The sequence below is a fragment of the Lithobates pipiens genome, unplaced genomic scaffold (genome assembly GCF_037356315.1).
Source record: "Lithobates pipiens isolate NorthernLeopardFrog02 unplaced genomic scaffold, aLitPip1_a1.2 Scaffold_10, whole genome shotgun sequence".
NCBI lineage: Eukaryota > Metazoa > Chordata > Amphibia > Anura > Ranidae > Lithobates > Lithobates pipiens.
Genome location: NW_027507686.1, coordinates 4,832,601 through 4,852,182, shown reverse-complemented (window position 1 = coordinate 4,852,182; position 19,582 = coordinate 4,832,601). Strand labels below are relative to the sequence as shown.

General features: G+C 46.9%; 1 protein-coding gene across 1 annotated transcript in view; it reads left to right on the top strand.

Annotated features, from left to right (window-relative positions):
• The window catches only part of CDH13 (cadherin 13), a 566,033-nt gene that overhangs the window by 502,098 nt on the left and 44,353 nt on the right, over positions 1 to 19,582 (top strand). The window lies entirely within an intron of this gene.

Genomic DNA, 19,582 nt, shown 5'->3' with positions numbered 1-19,582 from the left:
GTCACATAAGAGGGCCTAAAAACTGTATACCGTTTTCAATCAAAATCGGGGAAAATCGCGTGTGCGTGTTATACGCCGATACTCCGCAATTTCCGCACAATTTTTTGGGGCTCTGGGCGGCTTTAAGCCGCCCAGAGACCTTCTCGTGGCTTTCAGCCGCCTTCGGCCCTTCTCGGCGGCTTTCAGTCGATCTCGGACCTCGGCGGCTTTCGGCCGCTCTCGGACCTTCTCGGGTGCTTTCGGCCACTCTCGGATCTTCCGAGAGCGGCCGAAAGCCACCGAGGTCCGAGAGTGGCCGAAAGCCGACGAGGTCCGAGATTGACTGAAAGCCGCCGAGAAGGGCCGAAAGCTGCCGTGAAGGTCCTAGAGCGGCCGAAAGCCGCCAAGAACTTCCGGGCGCCGCCGAGATACACATGACATCTCGGCGGCGCCATTTTTCAAAAAATAAGCGGACAAGGCACTAAGGCTGCATGACAAGGCTGCAATGAGGACAGGCTGCATGACAAGGCTGCAATGAGGACAGGTTGCATGACAAGGCTGCAATGAGGCAGGCTGCAATGACAAGGCTGCAATGAGGACAGGCTGCATGACGAGGCTGCAATGAGGACAGGCTGCATGACAAGGCTGCAATGAGGACAGGTTGCATGACAAGGCTGCAATGAGGACAGGCTGCATGACAAGGCTGCAATGAGGCAGGCTGCATGACAAGGCTGCAATGAGGACAGGTTGCATGACAAGGCTGCAATGAGGCAGGCTGCATGACAAGGCTGCAATGAGGACAGGTTGCATGACAAGGCTGCAATGAGGCAGGCTGCAATGACAAGGCTGCAATGAGGACAGGCTGCATGACGAGGCTGCAATGAGGACAGGCTGCATGACTAAGCTGCAATGAGGACAGGCTGCATGACGAGGCTGCAATGAGGACAGGCTGCATGACGAGGCTGCAAATGACGAGGCTTCAGATGGACACTGATAAGGCTGCATTGATGGGCATTTAAATGTAAGTTTTTTTTCCTTAAATTTCCCTCCTAAAAGTTTTTCCCACAAAATTCCCTCCTAAACTTGGGGTGCGTGTTATACGCTGGCGCGTGTTTTACGCCGATAAATATGGTATTTACCTGCCCCAACCATGGGGTTATATCCGGTCCCACTGTTCTTTGGAGCCCCCCCGTAAAGACGCACATCCAGCCGCAATCTTTGTATCCTATCCAGGTCGTATCTCCTCATGTATTCCTAACACAGTAAAGTTACATAGTTACATTGTAGGTGAGGTTGAAAAAAGACACAAGTCCATCAAGTCCAACCCATGTGTATGATTATATGTCAGTGTTACATTGTATATCCTGTATGTTGCTTGTTCCTTGTAGAAATATATATCCTCTGCAGCCCCCCTGCGTTGTGTTTGCTGTGCAGTTCTCAGACTTTTTTTGAAGGGCTTTTATCATAGTTTTGGCTCTTATCTCTGCAGAATCATTAATGCGAGTCATGTCAAGTAATTTTACAAGGGTCACGTTTCGGTCTCCCGGGACTTGTCTGAGTTCTGCAGATGCTCCGCTTTGTATTATTTGCATACAAATGTCTTTTGGCGGCATCGGCGGATTTTCATGACGTAGCAAGTAGCTGTATGTTGTTTTCGATTCATCAATAAGTTTTAGAGTGCCCCATCCCGCGGGAGGCTGACCTCAATCTTCTGCTTCTGGAGAAATCACATCTGGTGAGATGGTGGCTCCTCTGTGAAAGCAGCCAAGCAACGCATGCCGCAACATGTTCACCCGGTGTTGTGAAAGCATACACTGCTCAGCCATAACTTTATAAAAACTCACATTGATATTGAGTTGGTCCCCCTTTTGTCACCAAGACAGCCCTGATCCATCGAGGCATGGACACCACTAGATCCCTGAAGGTTTGCTGTGGTTTCTGGCACCAAGCTGTCCATAGCAGATCCTTTAAGTCCTGTAAGGTGGGGCCTCCATGGATCGGACTTGTTTTTTCCAGCACATCCCTACAGATGCTCAATTGGATTGGGATCTGGAGAATTTGGAGGTCAAGTCAATGCCTCCGACTCATATGCCGTGTAAGACGATCGGACATTCCCGACAACAAAATCCTGGATTTATTTCCGACGGATGTTGGCTCAAGGCTCGAGCTCTCAAATTTTGTTTGTCGGAAATTCCGACAAAAAATGTCCGATGGAGCCTACACACAGTCGGCATTCCTGACAACAAGCTCACATCCAACATTTGTAGTCGGAAATTCCGACCGCGCGTACGCGGCATTAGTGTTCCTCAAACCATTCTTGCACCATTTTTTGCAGTGTGGTAGAGAGAAGGAGCACAAGGAGAGCAGAGTGACAGAGAGATGAGCTCACCTGCGTGTTGCTCCTCCTTTCACTGTCCAGTTACAGTCATTCTGCTGAAAGAGGCCACTGCCATCAGGGGATACCATTTCCATTAAGGGGTGGACTTGGTGACTTCAAGCCTCTGTCCTCAGAGCTTTTAGCACAATGGCAAAATTCGTACGTGTGGGAGGATCCGAAATACGAATTGCCGTGCGTCCGAATTCTGTACGGAATATGAACTTTTGTTTACGAATTTCGGATCAGTTGTCGTCGAATTGATTGTGCTTATTATGAGGGGCTCCCACCATCCCTGTGCTATGCTGACTTCCTCCTGGGGCTGTACCTCTGCTGTGCTCATTATGAGGGGCTCCCACCATCCCTGTGCTGTGCTGACTTCCTCCTGGGGCTGCTTATTATGAGGGGCTCCCACCATCCCTGTGCAGTGCTGACTTCCTCCTGGGGCTGTACCTCTGCTGTGCATATTATTAGGGGCTCCCACCATCCCTGTGCTGTGCTGACTTCCTCCTGGGGCTGCTTATTATGAGGGGCTCCCACCATCCCTGTGCTATGCTGACTTCCTCCTGGGGCTGCTTATTATGAGGGGCTCCCACCATCCCTGTGCTATGCTGACTTCCTCCTGGGGCTGCTTATTATGAGGGGCTCCCACCATCCCTGTGCTATGCTGACTTCCTCCTGGGGCTGTACCTCTGCTGAGCCCCTCATAATATGCACAGCAGAGGTACAGCACCTGGAAGAAATCAGCATAGCACAGGGATGGTGGGAGCCCCTCATAATAAGCAGCCCCAGGAGGAGCAGGCACAAACTGGACCAGCAGTGTAGGGCAGACAATCCGCTTCTCTCTTTCTCATCTAATGAAACTTCGTATTTCGGATAGCAAATTCTTCAACGGAATTTCGTATTTCGGACAAAAACCAAACTTCCATCAGCATCGACTGTCATATTGAGGTATATTTTTGCCTTTAAATTCATCGTAAAGAACGTTCGTACACGTTAATGAACCTAACGACAATTCGTATTTCGTACAAAACAGAACGGAATTTCGGACACAAAATACGAAGTACGAATTAATTTTAATACGAATCGAAACGGAACAGAACGAAACAAATTTATTGAGGGCGCCCATGTCTACTTAGTAGTTAACACTCCTGCCTTGCGTTACTATCCGCATGGAGTTTGTATGTTCCCTCTATAATAAAGGAATGCTGGCAGGTTAATTGGCTCCTATTTAAATTGGCCTCCGAAGCGTACCTTAGATTGTAAGTTTTGGTGTTCTACAGATGAAAACCACTTACATACATGATGTATGGTCTCAGCTAGCGCTGTGCCGGCCACGCCCTCTAATGCATTTCACCCCGCCCACTGGGGCTTGGTCACAGAGGTGTTCTTATCATAATAAAAGATATGTTGGTAGGTTAACTGGCTCCTCTCTAAACTGGCCTCCCTAGCGTACCTTAGATTGTAAGTTTTGGCGTACAGTAAGTGAGACGCTACTCACATCAACCCAGTGTTTACGCGATGTATAGCCTCAGCCAATGCAGGTCCAGCCTTGGCCCCTGATGCGTTTTGCCCTGGTGGGCGAGGTGAAATGCATCAGTGGGAGTGGCAGCAGAAGCGCTGATTTAAGCCATACATCACGTAAGCACTGGGTTGGTCTGAACGGCGTGTCATCTACGGTACACCAACACTTCTGGATCGGTGAACTTAGACACCCGCCCCCATATTCTGATCACTGGCAGGGAAACATTCAAGCCTCCAGCTTTGAGCGGCGCTACAAGCTTTTTCTTGTGATCACAGTTAAATTGTAAGTTCCTTGAGGGCAGGGACTGAATGTACAGTATGTAAAGGGCTGTGTAAGGCCCTTTTTCACACGAGTGGTCCAACTCCGATCCGGCACAAACAGAAGGGGATCCATGCCCCTCCACCTGCCTGGCTGGATCAGATTAGAGATTAGTCCAGTATAAATGGATAGCTGGTCCATTTACATCCAATTGCCCATAGAGCAGAGGGGGCTGTGTTCGTGTCAGCTATGCATAAGCGGATACAGGCTGTGGTAAAGGGCTCTGTATTTTTGGCACTATATAAATACCTGTAATAAATAAATAAATGTCTACTATAAACCCCCTTTGGTGCATTGCTTACGATACCGGGGTTCACGTTATTATATTGTCATTGGAGATTCATGTTCATCATAGTAATGGGGAAAAAGAGAGAGACAGGTCTGATACTACCCATGACATACCTCCAACCCTAAAATGCAACAAAAGGAAAATAACCCATGAGACTTTGAATGAGACAAGCACGGGGGGCAATCAAAGTAGAGTAAAACATGGTTTATTAAAGTGGTTGTAAACCCTTACAAACCACTTTGACCTACAGGTAAGCCTAGATTAAGGCCTAGATTAAGGCTTACCTGTAGGTCCAAGCAATATCTCCTAAACCTATATGGTTTAGGAGATATTTGCCCGAAAACGGGCACCGCTGTCTACGGCGCATGCACCGTAGACAGCGGCACGCAGGCGCACTGAACGCGGCAGTTCCAAGAATGGAGCTGCCGCATTTGTCGACTCCCGTGCGCATGCGCGGGAGTGACGTCATCGCGGCTTTGCCGAATGACAGCGGCGGAGCTGCGAGACGCCACCAGCAAGATGGATGCGGCGGACTACAGGGGACAGCGGCGACTTCGCTGGCTCCTGTGTCAGGTAAGTGACACATAATGGACTACTATGTGATGCGATGCGATGCATAGTAGTCCATTATGCTTTACCTTTGCAGGGAAAAAAAGAGGAAGTAAACTCATCAGGGTTTACTTCCTCTTTAAAACCTGAGTAAATGCATAGACATACAAGCCAAGCTGTTTAGCATGATGACAAATAGTTTGAAAACATGCACATGTTATTGTATACAATGTTAGAGTTGTAATGGCATCTATAACTCAACACATTTCGCCAGCCACTGCTCGCTTCTTCCGGAGTATCACATAAAATATTTTTTTGAAAATAGAGGCCCAAGTGGAGCCCCATACTTATAAAACAGCAAAGCCGAGGTTCCAAAAAGTAATCCCCTAGGAAGCAGCCACGGAATGCATTCGGCCGCCTCCTAGGAGATCACTTTTTGGGACCTCGGCTATGCCATTTTGTAAGTATGGGGCTCCACTTTGGCCTCTATTTGCTAAAAGATATTTTATGCGATATGTATTTTCAATGCATACTTTGTTTTTCTAGAGATACTGCACCTAATGGTCTGCTCCCGAAGAAGTGTCCAGTGTGTCATAGTTATGCAATAGTTTGTCTGCTTACCTGTTCCCATGTCTTCATCTAGAGACCAGCCGACCCTCACCTGTCTGCTTTTGTAATCCATCCTCTGGCATAGCTCCACCCTAGCTCCTATCAGGGAGCTCTATATTAACCTGTGCACTGCAGGCCAACGCTGCTGATCAACCTTTGTGTGTTAGCTTCCTGTTACCTGCCGTGTGCTCTGCTGTTATTCCGTTACCGACTTTGGCGTGTCCTTGACTATCCCTGTTTGCCTGTGATCCTGACCTTTTGGCGTGTCCCTGACTATTCCTGTCTGCTTGTGGCCCCGACCTTGGCTTTGTCCCTCACCATCCCTATCCTCCTGTTGCCTACTGTGGGTGTGAGCTGGGGGACCCGACCTGGAGCCAGTTGCAGCCAAGTCCATCCTCACCACTCAAGGCTCTGGTGAACACCTGCTGGCTCTTAGACTCCGCGCCCCAGGGAATCTTACGCTCTAACCCCGGTGGGATCCATCTTGGTGTTTTCGCGGCCCTGCCTTCCTATCACCTTAACCCCCGTCTGCAGCAGTCAGCCATAAGGTCCACAACCTTGCGGTGCACTCCTAATCCCTACGGGGTGCATCTGTCACCTGGCCTCAAGGTGACCTGACACAGTGGCTCGTGAAAGGCGTCAAGTTATAGATGCCCGTACAACTTTAACATTGTGTACAATAACAGGTGCATGTTTTAAAGCCATTTATCATCACACTAAACAGCTTGGCTTTTATTTCTATGCATTTACTCAGGTTTTAATACAACATGTTGCTATGTTTTACTCTACTTTGTTGGCTCACTTGCTTGGCTCATTTAAAGTCCCATAGGCTATTTTCCTTTTGTATCATAGTAATGGGGGGGGGGGGGTTGGTTTACTAAAGTAGTAAATCTTTCACCTTATTCAGTCCTACCATCCAATGAAATTCAGAGGAAATTCCTCTGCACCTGACTGGATGCTCACAGCGAACACAAGTTCGCTTGACATAGCGAAAAAGTACTTCTTTAGTAAATTGCCACCAGTTTACTTATAATGCCTTTTCATAGAATTCTGTTAGAGGTGAAGATTGTTTGAATTGACCGTGCAAGCCAAATGTAAATGGGTAAGGTGAAAGAGTTTCTTTAACCTTCAGTAGGTTCTTACAAATACCTTCATTACAATGCTTATTCTAAGGGAAATAGGTTTGGCAGTTCCAACCCAGGGGCGGATCCAGAGTCTAGTCTCGGGAGGGGCACTGCCAGAAAATAATTTTTTTTTTGCGGGCAATTTATCGGGGACATGGCTGGTGCTAGCGTTTCAATCATGACGGCACCATGGTTAATATGGTGTCAGGATGTTGGAAGCGCATTATTTCTATTATTACATTGTTATATAGAATGTTATATAAAATGAAATGGTTCAACTCACCATAATGCAGAATCAGTGAGAGCCCAGAGTGTGTCACCCGTCACCAGTTGCAGATCGTCACTTGCCATGCCACACGTTGTGGACTGTCACTTGCCACGCCACCTGCCACCAGATGCCGATTGTCACTTGCCACGTCACCTGCCACACGTTGCAGATTGTCACTTGCCACGTCACCTGCCACACGTTGCAGATTGTCACTTGCCACCAGATACGGATTTCCATGTCACCTGCCACACATTGCGGACTGTCACTTGCCACGTTACCTGTCACACGTTGCAGATTGTCACTTGGCACGTCACCTGCCACACGTTGCAGATTGTCACTTGCCACACCATCTGCCACCAGATACAGATTTCCACGTCACCTGCCACATGTTGCGGACTGTCACTTGCCACGTCACCTGCCACATGTTGCAGATTGTCACTTGCCATGTCACCTGCCACACTTTGCAGATTGTCACTTGCCACGTCATCTGCCACCAGATACGGATTGCCACTTGCCATGTCACCTGCCACACATTGCAGACTGCCACTTGCCACATCATCTGCCACATGTTGCAGATTGTCACTTTCCACGTCATCTGCCACCAGATACGGATTTCCACATCACCTGCCACACGTTGCGGACTGTCACTTGCCACGTTACCTGCCACATGTTGCAGATTGCCACGTCACCTGCTACACGTTGCGGATTGTCACTTGCCACGTCACCTGCCACCAGATACAGATTGCCACTTGCCATGTCACCTGTCATTTGTTGCCAATTGTCACTTGCCACGTCACTTTCCTGCTGTCGGGGCGGAGGGAGTGATTGTGATGAGTATGGACAAGATGGAGGGATGAGGTGATGCAGGTAGGAGGGGCCAGCACACTCAACACACTCAGGGGCGGACGCATAAAGGGAAGATTGCTGGCGCTCTGCCTCTGTCACACAGTGCCCCTATAGTGTCATATTTTGCTCCCCATCACAGAATGCTCCGGAAGTGATGTTGCAGCCAGAAATTTAGCACTGCGCATGCACGATGCGTTCCAAACACTTGCACCATGCGTTTCAAATGATTTGCAACAATGCAGACCAGTGAAACAGTCCGATAATGTCAGAGAAGTGAGGGGAGGTAATCCCCTCCCTGAGCCACAGTTACCTGCTCTCTCTCCGCCGCTCTGTCTAAAGTTAATGTCACGATTACCTCCCCTCACTTCCGTGACATTATCCGACGGTTTCACTGACCTACATTGTCGGAAACCCTCTGAAACGCATGTGTAAGCATTTGGAACGCATCGCGCATGCGCAGTGCTAAATTTCTGGCCGCAACGCCACTTCGGGAGCATTCTATGATGGGGAGCAAAATATGACACTACACCGCTCCTCCAGGCAGCTCCTGTCACGTGACGTCGGCTCTGAGTCTGAGACTCAGAGTCTGACGTGAGTCACGTGACTGTCTCAATGACATCACTCGTTGCTAGACGCCAGGCGGGCAGGCGCTAGCAACGAGTGCAGGGTTGCCAAGCCAACGGCTCAGCTCCACCCACCTCCTAGCTCCTCCTGGTCCAGTGCCGCCGTGTAATACACCAGAGTCTCTCTCTCTCTCTGCGCCGCTGATCGCTGATGAGACAGAGAGAGAGACTTGGGCATAGCAGCGCTGCAGCCTGCAAGTCAGTCGGTGACAGTGTGATATTTTCGGGGGGGGCAATTGTCCTGTTGCCCCCCCCCTGGATCCGCCCCTGTTCCAACCACAAGTAAAGTGGACCCTGTTTGAGAAAGCTCAATGAGCTTCCATAAAGGGAGCTTATCTTCGCTTGCTTTAACCAAGGTTAGGGTCTCAAAACTCACCTGTGGGTAGGTCTAAAACAGGTTTTAGTACAGCCTAGTAAATACTGGGCAGATTGCAGTAGTGCCAACTATGAAACCAAAGCATTAACCATTCCCACATTATCAATAATCTCCAACCTCATTCCTTGCAGCACAATATGTCATCTATGTATCTTCCATTGCAGCCCTGAGTGGCCATTATCTTTGGGCTCTCATGGGTACCCCGCTCAGTAGTGCTTGCTGCTTTTACTACCCTTGATCCACCCGCCAAGAGTCTCCACCTAGGACCAGTGAAATTTTATTGACTATACTTGCTCAGATGCCTAAAACCCTATGGTGCTTTCCCCCATTTTACAGTCCAATTGTTTAATCGTTCAGCATTCAAGTCAAATGTAAGAAAACCAAACCATGTATGTTATTTTCAGTCACGTTTCATTTTTCGCATCTAATTAAAGGAAGAAGCAATTTTCCAGGTCATAGAATTTCCTGTTTTTGTTTTTTTTCCATGGGGCTTTAACGTGTGTTGTGTAGCAATTTTTTCCCCCAATTGATTCTCTCATTTGTCATTTCTGAATGAATCTTGGCCAATCAATAGGGAATTTCTACAGCATCAGCTAGTTTGTTTCGTTGAGAATTAAAATTAATAAAAAAAAAAAAGAGACCAAAAGATGAATTGAAAAATCTCAGATTTAAAGAAAACTGGGTTTATAAAATGATACGTGTGGCTAGCATAACTTTCTTGACCAGCTCTTCTCAAACCTTTTACCCTAGAGCAGTGTTTCTCAATCTTTTTAATGTGGAAGCACCCTTGAAATTATTTTTATGGTCTCAGGGAACCCCTGCTGATACCTACAATATCTTCAGTTCACAGTACATTAGTGTGATGGTCAGTGGGAATTAAGCTCCTTACATTTGTAGTAAGTGACAAGAATGCTCCTTACACTTGTGATCAGTGAAAAGAATCCCCCCTCCCCTCGATAGCTAACAAAAATACCTTTTGTTTCATTGGTTACTAATCAGCAAGGCAGAAATGGCTCAGTCCCCAAGAAACCCCCAGCAGCCCCTGGAGGAACCCTTGGTTGAAAACCTTTGGTTGAGAAAGGCTTCCCTAAAGGAACCTTTAAAATAATTTTCAGGTCTCGGGGAACCCTTACTAAAACCAATTAATCTGGGGTCAATGGGAAAATACCCCTTCCACTGGTGGTCATCAGGAAGAATGTAACCCTTGCATTGGTTGTCAAACACTTTTTACAGACAGCTAAAAAGATCATTGGTGCCATGCCACTGGCTCTACCAAACGGTATTGAAATTATGTAGGCACTGTCAGATGGGAGGACAATCAGCCACAATTTAAGGAACCCCTAGCAACCTCCTGAGGGACCCTAGGGTTCCATGTTGAGAATGGCTGGTCTAAAAGACTAATTACTGTGTTGGTATCTTGGATCTACCCTAAGCCCTTGTACACACGGTCGGAGTTTCCTATCGGATCACTTTGTCGGATATTCCGACTGTGTGTGGTCTGCATCGGACTGTTTCTGTTGGAATATCCGACGGACCAAGTTTTCCAACTTGCCGGTAAAATTTTCAGACAAAATGCTCCTATCGGACATACTCCGATCATGTGTAGCCTACTCCGACGGACAAAGTGCCACGCATGCTCAGATCAAATTCCTAGACCAAAGCTATTGGCTACTAGCCTGAACGTAGTCCCCTCGTAACGAAATAATGTCATCACGTTATGTACAATCAGATTTTCCAACAACTTTGTCCGACCGTGTGTATGCAACATCACTTCCGGACCTCTTCCGGAATTAATCCGTCGGAATTACTCAGACGGATTTGGTTGTCAGAATCTCCGACCGTGTGTACAAGGGCTAAGAGTGCTTCACTTGCAAAAAGGAAATAAATAAAGTTCTTACTGGAGCCAATCAGCCACAACACGAGGAACCCCTAGCAACCTCTTGAGGAACCCTAGAGCTCCAGGAAACCCTGGTTGAGAATGGCTGGTATAGACTGAACTGATTGAGAAGATGCCTTCTGTGTGTGCGATGTATGAGGTGGGTTTGATCATGGGTAAGAGTGGCCTCTTTGGCCCATAATCTTGTTTTGGGAATTTTGGCAAGCCTATTTTGTACAATTTGCCAACAGATATTCTAGCGCAGTGTTTCTCAACTCCAGTCCTCAAGGCGCCCCAACAGGTCATGTTTTCAGGTTTTCCATTATTTTGCACAGGTGATTTGATCAGTTTCACTGCCTTAGTAACTACCACAGCTGTTTCATCTGAGGGAAATTCTGAAATCATGACCTGTTGGAGCGCCTTGAGGACTGGAGTTGAGAAACACTGTTCTAGGGTTCCATAGAACCCTGGTTGAGAATGGTTGGCATAGACTGAACTGCTTGAGAAGGTGTCTTCTGCGTGTCTTTTTGTGTGTCTCCTGTACATGTAGGGTGAGTTAGGTGGGTTTGGCCATAAGTAGGAGTGGCCTGTTTGGCCCAGATTCTTGCTTTGGGAATATTGGCAAGACTACTTTGTATAATTTGCCAACAGATAAATAAAAAGGACGCTGACTCTTTGATAAAACGACAAGGACAGTCAAAGCTTAGACTATGACATTGGACGATGGAGCCCTCGATTATCGAGCCTTCTGATTAGATTAATTGGCACTTTCTGTTCCTACCTGTTTTGCGGGAAAACAATTAGCTTGATAGCAACACAATTACTCCCCTTATCTCAGGCTCGCCAGTGCTATAATTAAGAATGCCGCTCCAGATGCCTCTCCTTTTTGCTATTTTAATCTCATAAATTACACAAGAAATATTGCTTTAATATGTCATCACGCAGCCTTGATTAAAAATTAAAGTGATGAAATCAGGGTTTAATACAGCTGCTGTGCTTCGGCGCTTATTAACGCATCTGAAAGAGATTTCCTATCTAAATTACTGGATACAAGGACATGATTACAATACCGGCAACACTGTGTATTTATGTTCACAGATGAAATGAGATTTTGGCGGTAGTGTTGTCACAGCGCGTTCCGCTAACCCTTCCTCTGCCGGGGGACCCCTGGGATGGTTTGACAAGGCTTTCTGCTGGTTTTTGCTGTACGAGGTCTTCAACGCTTTTAATTTTCACAATGGGAACTTTTTCACACATTTATCAAGTAGATGAACCCTGTCTATTAACCTTAAATTGTGCTTCATGTTTGTGGGACTTGTTAACAGGGCAATTATAAAGTCGAGGCCTCTCCCGTAGACTTGTCTATAATTCATCCAGCCCAACCAGATGTAGTGGAATATATCCTCTTTGTCTCTAATCTTATAGACAAGTGATCTTCAAACTGTAGCCATGTGCTTGATTTCATCAGGCCCCCGGGGCACATTTTTTTTCCCCCTGACACCAGTGAAGGCCACAATTCCTCCCAATGGCACCAACGATGGGGCAGAATTCCTACCAATGACATCAACAATGGGGGATAGTTCCTCCCAATGACACCAGAAATGGGTCTCAATGAATATTGGATCACAATTCCTCCCAATGGCACCAACGATGGGGCAGAATTCCTACCAATGACATCAACAATGGGGGATAGTTCCTCCCAATGACACCAGAAATGGGTCTCAATGAATATTGGATCACAATTCCTCCCAATGGCACCAACGATGGGGCAGAATTCCTACCAATGACATCAACAATGGGGGATAGTTCCTCCCAATGACACCAGAAATGGATCTCAATGAATGTTGGAAAACTATTTCTCCCAATGGCACCAACGATGGGGCACAATTCTTCCCAATTACACCAACAATGGAGCAAAAATCCTCCCACTCCCACCAATGATGGGGGATTATTTACTCCCACGGATGCTGGGACATTTTGTACTCTTGAAGCCCACAGTTTGGGCCCCCCTAAAGTCTAAAGGACAGTAAATTGGCACTCTGTTTAGAAAGACCTCTGCTGTAGACCATCTTTCCTATTACTTTATCCTCTCTACTTCCCTTTTCCAGGCCTGGGTTGTAGGACAACAGTCCTGCTTCCAGAACTGGGGCATCAGGCTTTTCACCGCATTTCGAAGGAGTGGGGTGACACTGTTTTTGTAGGGAACATCATGCAATATATATATATATTTTTTTTTAAATCCATGGTGATATCGCCTTCCAGAACTTCTGTATCTTAGGGCAGGACCACCAGAGATGCACAAAAGAGCCCTCTTGTGCGCGCCCCCTACAACATGAGGAACTTACACCTGTGAAGATTTTTGCCAACCATACTGGGGTCCTATACCAGCGTGAGAATTTGAGAAAAACCTTTGTAGCTGGACCCCCGAAAGGGCAGTTGGTTGATGATGACCAAATGCACAGGCACTACAATCCTCCTAATGGCAGCACCACAGATTATGATGATGACCAGAGTTCTTTCTCACTAACGCAAAGGCTGCCAGCACATGTGGAACACAGTTCATGCACACTGATACATAAAGTAGTTTAGGGGTTGTATTTTTGTAGTTCTATTGTTGGGTAACTTGGATGGGGTGTAGGGTAGTATAAAAGACAGTCCAGAACCACTAACATTAACAGGACGTCACACTTTTCTATGTTGCAAACTTCATAAACAGATCTTCTGCTAAGCTCAGAGTTCAATCCTGCCATAGGAAATCAGAGAAAGCCAGAGGTATGAACCCCCCTCAGGGGAGGAACTACTTGGTCCAAGTTCAGGGGATGGTTCTCCCATGAGAGACTAGGGAGGCCAGAGGTATGAACCCTCAGGAGACAAATTATTTGGCCAAAGTTCAGAGGATGGTTCTTCTACAAGAGGCTAGGGAAAGTCAGAGATATGAACCCCTCAGGAGAAGAACTACTTGGCCTAAGTTTAGGGGACGGTTCTCTTATGAGAGACTAGGAAAACCCAGCTTTATCAACCTCCTCCTATGAGAAATCAGAAAAGGCCAGAGGTATGAACCCCCCCTCAGGGGAGGAACTACTTTGCCCAAGTTCAGGGGGTGGTTCTGCATGAGAGACTAGGGAAGGTCAGAGATATCAACACCTCAAGAGAGGAGCTACTTGGCTCAAGTTCTGGGTATGGTTCCCCCATGAGAGAGACTAAGGAATGCCAGAAGTAGGAACCCCTCAGAGAGAACAGTTCTCCCTCCCACATGAGACTGGGAAAAACCAAGTGGTATCAACCTTCTCCCATGAAAAATCAGAGAAGGGCAGAGGTATGAACCCCCTTCAGGGGAGGAACTGCTTTGACCAAGTTCAGGGTATAGTTCTCCCATGAGAGAGACTAAGGAAGGCCAGAGGTATGAACCCCTCAGGAAACATACTACTTGGCCCACGTTTAGAGGACAGTTCTCCCACATGAGACTGGGAAAAGCCAGCAGTATCAACTTCCTCCAATGAGAAATCAGAGAAGGGCAGTGGTATGAACCCCCCTTCAGGGGAGGAACTACTTGGACCAAGTTCAGAGGATGGTTCTCCCACAAGAGACTATGAACTCCTCAGGAGAGGAACTACTTGGCCCAAGTTCAGAGGATGGTTCTCCCACAAGAGACTATGAACTCCTCAGGAGAGGAACTACTTGGACCAAGTTCAGAGGATGGTTCTCCCACAAGAGACTATGAACTCCTCAGGAGAGGAACTACTTGGCCCAAGTTCTGGGGACGGTTCCCCTATGAGAGAGACTAAGGAAGGCCAGAAGTATGAACCCCTCAGGACTTGGCCCACGTTTAGAGGACAGTTCTCCTTCCCACAAGAGACTGGGAAAAGCCAAGCGGCATCAACCTTCTACCATGAGAAATCAGAGAAGGGCAGAGGTATAAACCCCAGCTCAGGGGAGGAACTACTTGGACCAAGTTCAGGGGATGGTTCTTCCACAAGAGACTAGGGAAGGCCAGTGGCATGAACCCTTCAGGAGACTTGTTACTTGGCCCAGCTATCCCAATAGTACACCAGGATCTTGTAGTATTCACAAGGCCAGGGGAGCAGCTGTGCCCATTCAGCCTCCTTCAAGTGCCTTCCAGTGAGGATTCATGCCTTAGTGTGATTCACTTCCTCGTCCCAATTGAGCTATCATTGGTCCCTCACCCCCCCATCCCCCCACACCTTCCCATATCAAAGTGATTGCTTTGGTTTTCAAGCAGCAGAGCAACATAAAAGGCCCCTATATCAAACTCCCTACAACTTTAGGCGCTTTGTAGGTGAACGCCAAAGAAACTCGATGGATGTTGCCTTCCTATGCGATAGAGAACAAGGACTTGCCAGCACACCAGACATCCTTTTTTTGTCAGGTACACATTTATTCAAGCTTAGTGAAGGAACATCAAGGGCTTTGAATAAGCATCACACACCCTGCGGGGACCCTTATCACAGTACAGTAACAAACGTGACCCACATGCAAAGAAACACTTTGAACGGCTTAAATAACAATTAAGTCAGATATATTTAAAGGAGATCTACTATCAGATATTCTTTTTAATGTGAAGTGCATGCAAAGTATTGTGTAAGTGTAACACTTATTACTGCTCTAAAAGATCACACTACCCCTCCTGGCAATGGCTTCATATACTCCAGAAGGACGGAGCCATTTTTGTTCCAGCAATTTTCACAGTCAGCATCCACTTGCTGGACTGAGATGTCAGCTCAGATGATACAATGAGGTAAATCCTGGGGTATGTGTTCATGAATGTTTAAAGCCTTGTACACACGGTCGGAGAATCCGTCGGAATGTGTCCTATCGGACCGTGCCGTCAGATAATCCGACTGTGTGTGGTATGCATCGGACTGATTCCGTCGGAATATCCGTCGGACCCAATTTTCCAACATGTTGGAAATATTTCCCGACCAACTGGGCCGGTCGGACCTAATCCGATCAAGTGTAGAGCATTTTGATCGGACCAAGTGCCACGCATGCTCAGATCAAATTCCTACATCAAAGCTATTGGCTACTAGCCTGAATGTAGTCCCATCGTAACGAAATGACGTCATCACGTTCTGAAAGATCGGATTTTTCGCCAACTTTGTCCGACCGTGTGTATGCAACAGTTTCGGACAAGATCCGACGGAGAAAAACCGACGGGCAGAATCCGACGCATTTGGTTGTGGAAATCTCCGACCGTGTGTACAGGGGCTTACACAGATCAGCCCCTGCTGCAGCCTCTTACCTTGAGAGTTGCTGCAACGGGACCGTATTGAAGTCTGATAACTGGGGGAAAACACTGAGAAAATGCTTCCTGCAGACTGATGACATCTCAGCCTAGGCAAAGACGCTTGTCTGGAGCTCAAAGGGTTGCTTTTTAAAGGAGTACTCAACTCCTCCACCCCCACATGTATATATTTTTTTTACTGTTCTTCTAATCCTTGGTTTTCTTCAAGACATGTCCTTCTACGATCCACTTTTTTGGCACCCTGCCCCATCATCTTGGTGGCCCCAAAGCACCCTCCGATTCTTGGGGACTTTAAGAACCGGACGGCTGGGGGACTCCCGAACGGAGCTCCGGGAACACACAATGACTCCACAGACAAGAAGAGGTTAAAATATGTTCAGTTTAGGAAAATCCCGAGCTTATGTACAGTTAAAATGATAGGAGGTAGACGATTTGAAACTGGTCTAAGCAAGAGTTAAAGTCCTACAATACATTCCAGCAATGTTTACAAGTCAAAATGTTCTCGAAGGGAACTATGTCTGCTGATTAGTCTTGTACATGCAAACACAAGCTCATGGCTATGAATCGTGCATAGATAAATGGAAAATAGAGAAAGATACAGCATAAAAACATCATTAACCTATGTTCAGGGAATGTGGCCTGGTATGGTTCAGGAAGGGGGCGTACGCTTGCCCCCCCCCCTCCCCCCTAGGTTTCTGGCATGGATTCTGGCATGGATTCTGGGTGGACCCAATACTGTTTTATTTTATTTTTTTATGGCATGGGGTTCCTCTTAGAACCCCCAGAATCCATACCAGTCCCGAAAAGGCCTGGTATCAGTTGGCGGGGGGCACGCCATTTTATTTTCACATTTTTGTATTCCCAGCAATGTTTTTTTTTTTCAGCTGTCAGCGGGCTTGATGATTCATCCGTTGTTAAGGATGGGGCAGCCGGCTCCTTAACAACCACCTATTCACTGTGTTCTGATTGGGCAAAGCCTTGCACCCAACCAGCGGTCAGGTGCATTGCTTCCGCCAATCAGGGCTTAGAATGCACTGTATTGGAGGGAGGGCGCTCAGCGGCGAAAATCCCACCGAGCACCCCACAAATCCGAGTGTTTGTGGACACACGATGGGTGCTGTTCGGGGGCCAAAACGAAGCTCAGGCCTGAACCGTTCGCCCATCACAACTGGACAGAAAACATGTCCCATCACTTGTATCACCCCCTTGCCTCCCTATATACTTCCCAAACGGGGCTGTGTCCATCTATTGAGACACACGCACAGCGTGGCTCAGCCCCCCCCCCCCCCCCACTCACTGGATTCGATTGACAGCAGCAGAAGCCAATGACTGTTTAACCATGTGGTTTCCTTGCGGTTCCCGCACCCATGGTCGCGTTGCAGGCGGAGTTGCGTGGGGGGTGCCAGCGGCATCTCGCAAGTGTAATTCGGCTGTGGGTGTGGGAATCCAATGCGATTCCCCCCAACCTCCTGCCACCGGAAACCCGCAGCCCATACTTGTGTGAACCAAGCCTAATGCCCCTTACACACAATCGGAAATTCCACCAGCAAAAGTCTGATGTGAGCTTTTGGTCGGAAAATGATGCTCCATCTGACTTTTTCTGGCGGAGTTCCCGCCAGCAAAAAGATTGAAAGCAGGTTCTCAATTTTTCAGTCGGAAAAAATTCCGATCGGAAATTCCGATCTTCTGTACCAATTCCTACGCATGCTCGGAAACAATTAGACGCACGCTCGGAAGCATTGAACTTCATTTTCTCGGCTCGTCGTAGTGTTTTTACGTCACCGTGTTCTCGGCGGTCGACAGGTCAGAGAACTTTTCTGTGACCTGTGTGTATGCAAGCCAAGCTTGAGCGGAATTCCACCTGGAAAAACAATCACGTGGGGAACATCCGCTTCGCGTGTGTGTGTGTGTGTCCGGGGCATTAGAGGGGGGCAAACAGAATCTAAGACAGTTTTGCATGGCAACCAATCAGCTTCCAGCTTTTCATTCTCAAAGCCTAACTGAGCAAGCTGAGGCTAGAAGCTGATTGGTTGCTAGGCGCAGCTGCTCCAGGTTTGATAAACTCCCAACGAGATCTCTTTATTCCCATTTCTAATAGATTACGGTCTCTAAGCAGTAAAAATATCCATTTACATGGCAGGGAGAAAAAAAAATAAAAAATAAAATACAAGTACTGACAGTTTCTTAATTTCAAAATGTCTTTTTTTTTTTTTTCATTTCTTTCATTTTTTTTTTTTTTTTTTTTTTTAATATGACTGTCTGGGGAATAAAAAGATAACGACGCGGCTCAGACGCTATCAGTCCGGCCTGGAAATAATGCATTCGGAATTAAAGTCAGCAATTTAATTAGATGCATGAAAGGCTGACTTTTGTGATCATATTTCAAACACCCCATTGTGTTTTTCATCCGTTCCGCGCCCGCCACTTTTCTTAATAATGCATCAAGATTCAAGGGAAGGCGGCCGGATTCGTATTACAAATTCAATTAGACCAATCAAAAGTGAAAAATAATTTATTTTTCATTAAAAGAAGCTCCGGCGAGCGAAGCCGGTTGGAGAAGTTTTTCAGACACAATAGGAAGTGGAGAGCGCGTTGCGGGATCGGCTGATTGAAATGGATGGAGTGTCACCCGTTTCCTATCACTTGTCACATCAACTTGTTGTTTTTTTTTTCCGTTGAGCGCGATTAATGGAATTTTTTCGAAGGCTGACGCTCATTTATTGAAATTTAAGCTTTTTTTTTGCTTTTCAAAGTCGCTCTTATTTTCCAAACACAAGATGGCACAGCGCCAAAAGCACGTTTTTATTTTTATTTTTCCGCAGCCTAGAAAATGGATTGACTGTCCCTGTGAAGGTTTTATTAAAGTTACTTGATTTAAAAAAAAAAAAAAAAACGGGAATTAATATCCGTCTATTTATCATGGAAGGGACGCTAAACTCATAGCTACATAATTGTGGCACATGGGCCGGGACAAGGGGTGGGCAGGAGAGGAAGCTGCCCTGGGCACAGCGAAGCCGGGGGGGGGGGGGGGGGCAGAGATTTGGACACAGGACAATAAAACTCATTCTACAACATGCATTACCAGTGGGGGGGGGGGGGGGGTCGTAGTTCTGCATCCTTGACCTGGATGCTGAATAAACCTGTCCCGATAATGGTTTTTAAGGTTGAATAAAGACACCAGTCGATCCAGTTCACCCCGTGTGGGTTTTTTTTTTTTTTTTTACTGTTTCCCATATCCCTGTATATTGCATTTGCTAAGATGTCCATCTAAGTTTTTTTTTTTTTTCATTTTGAGTACTCCCCACAGAACACCACCCACATTCTTACCACTCTGACAGTAAAGAACCCCCTATGTAGTTTAACCCCTTCAATACCTGGCACTTTAATCCCTCTTCCTGCCCAGGTCAATTTTCAGCTTTCAGCGCTGTCACACTTTGACCCTTTGAATGACAATTGCGCGTTTTTTTCCAGACAGCGCTTTCTTTTGGTGGTATTTAATCACCACTGGGGTTTTTTTTTTTCTGCTAAACAAACGTAAAAGATCTGAAAAAAAATTTCCTAGT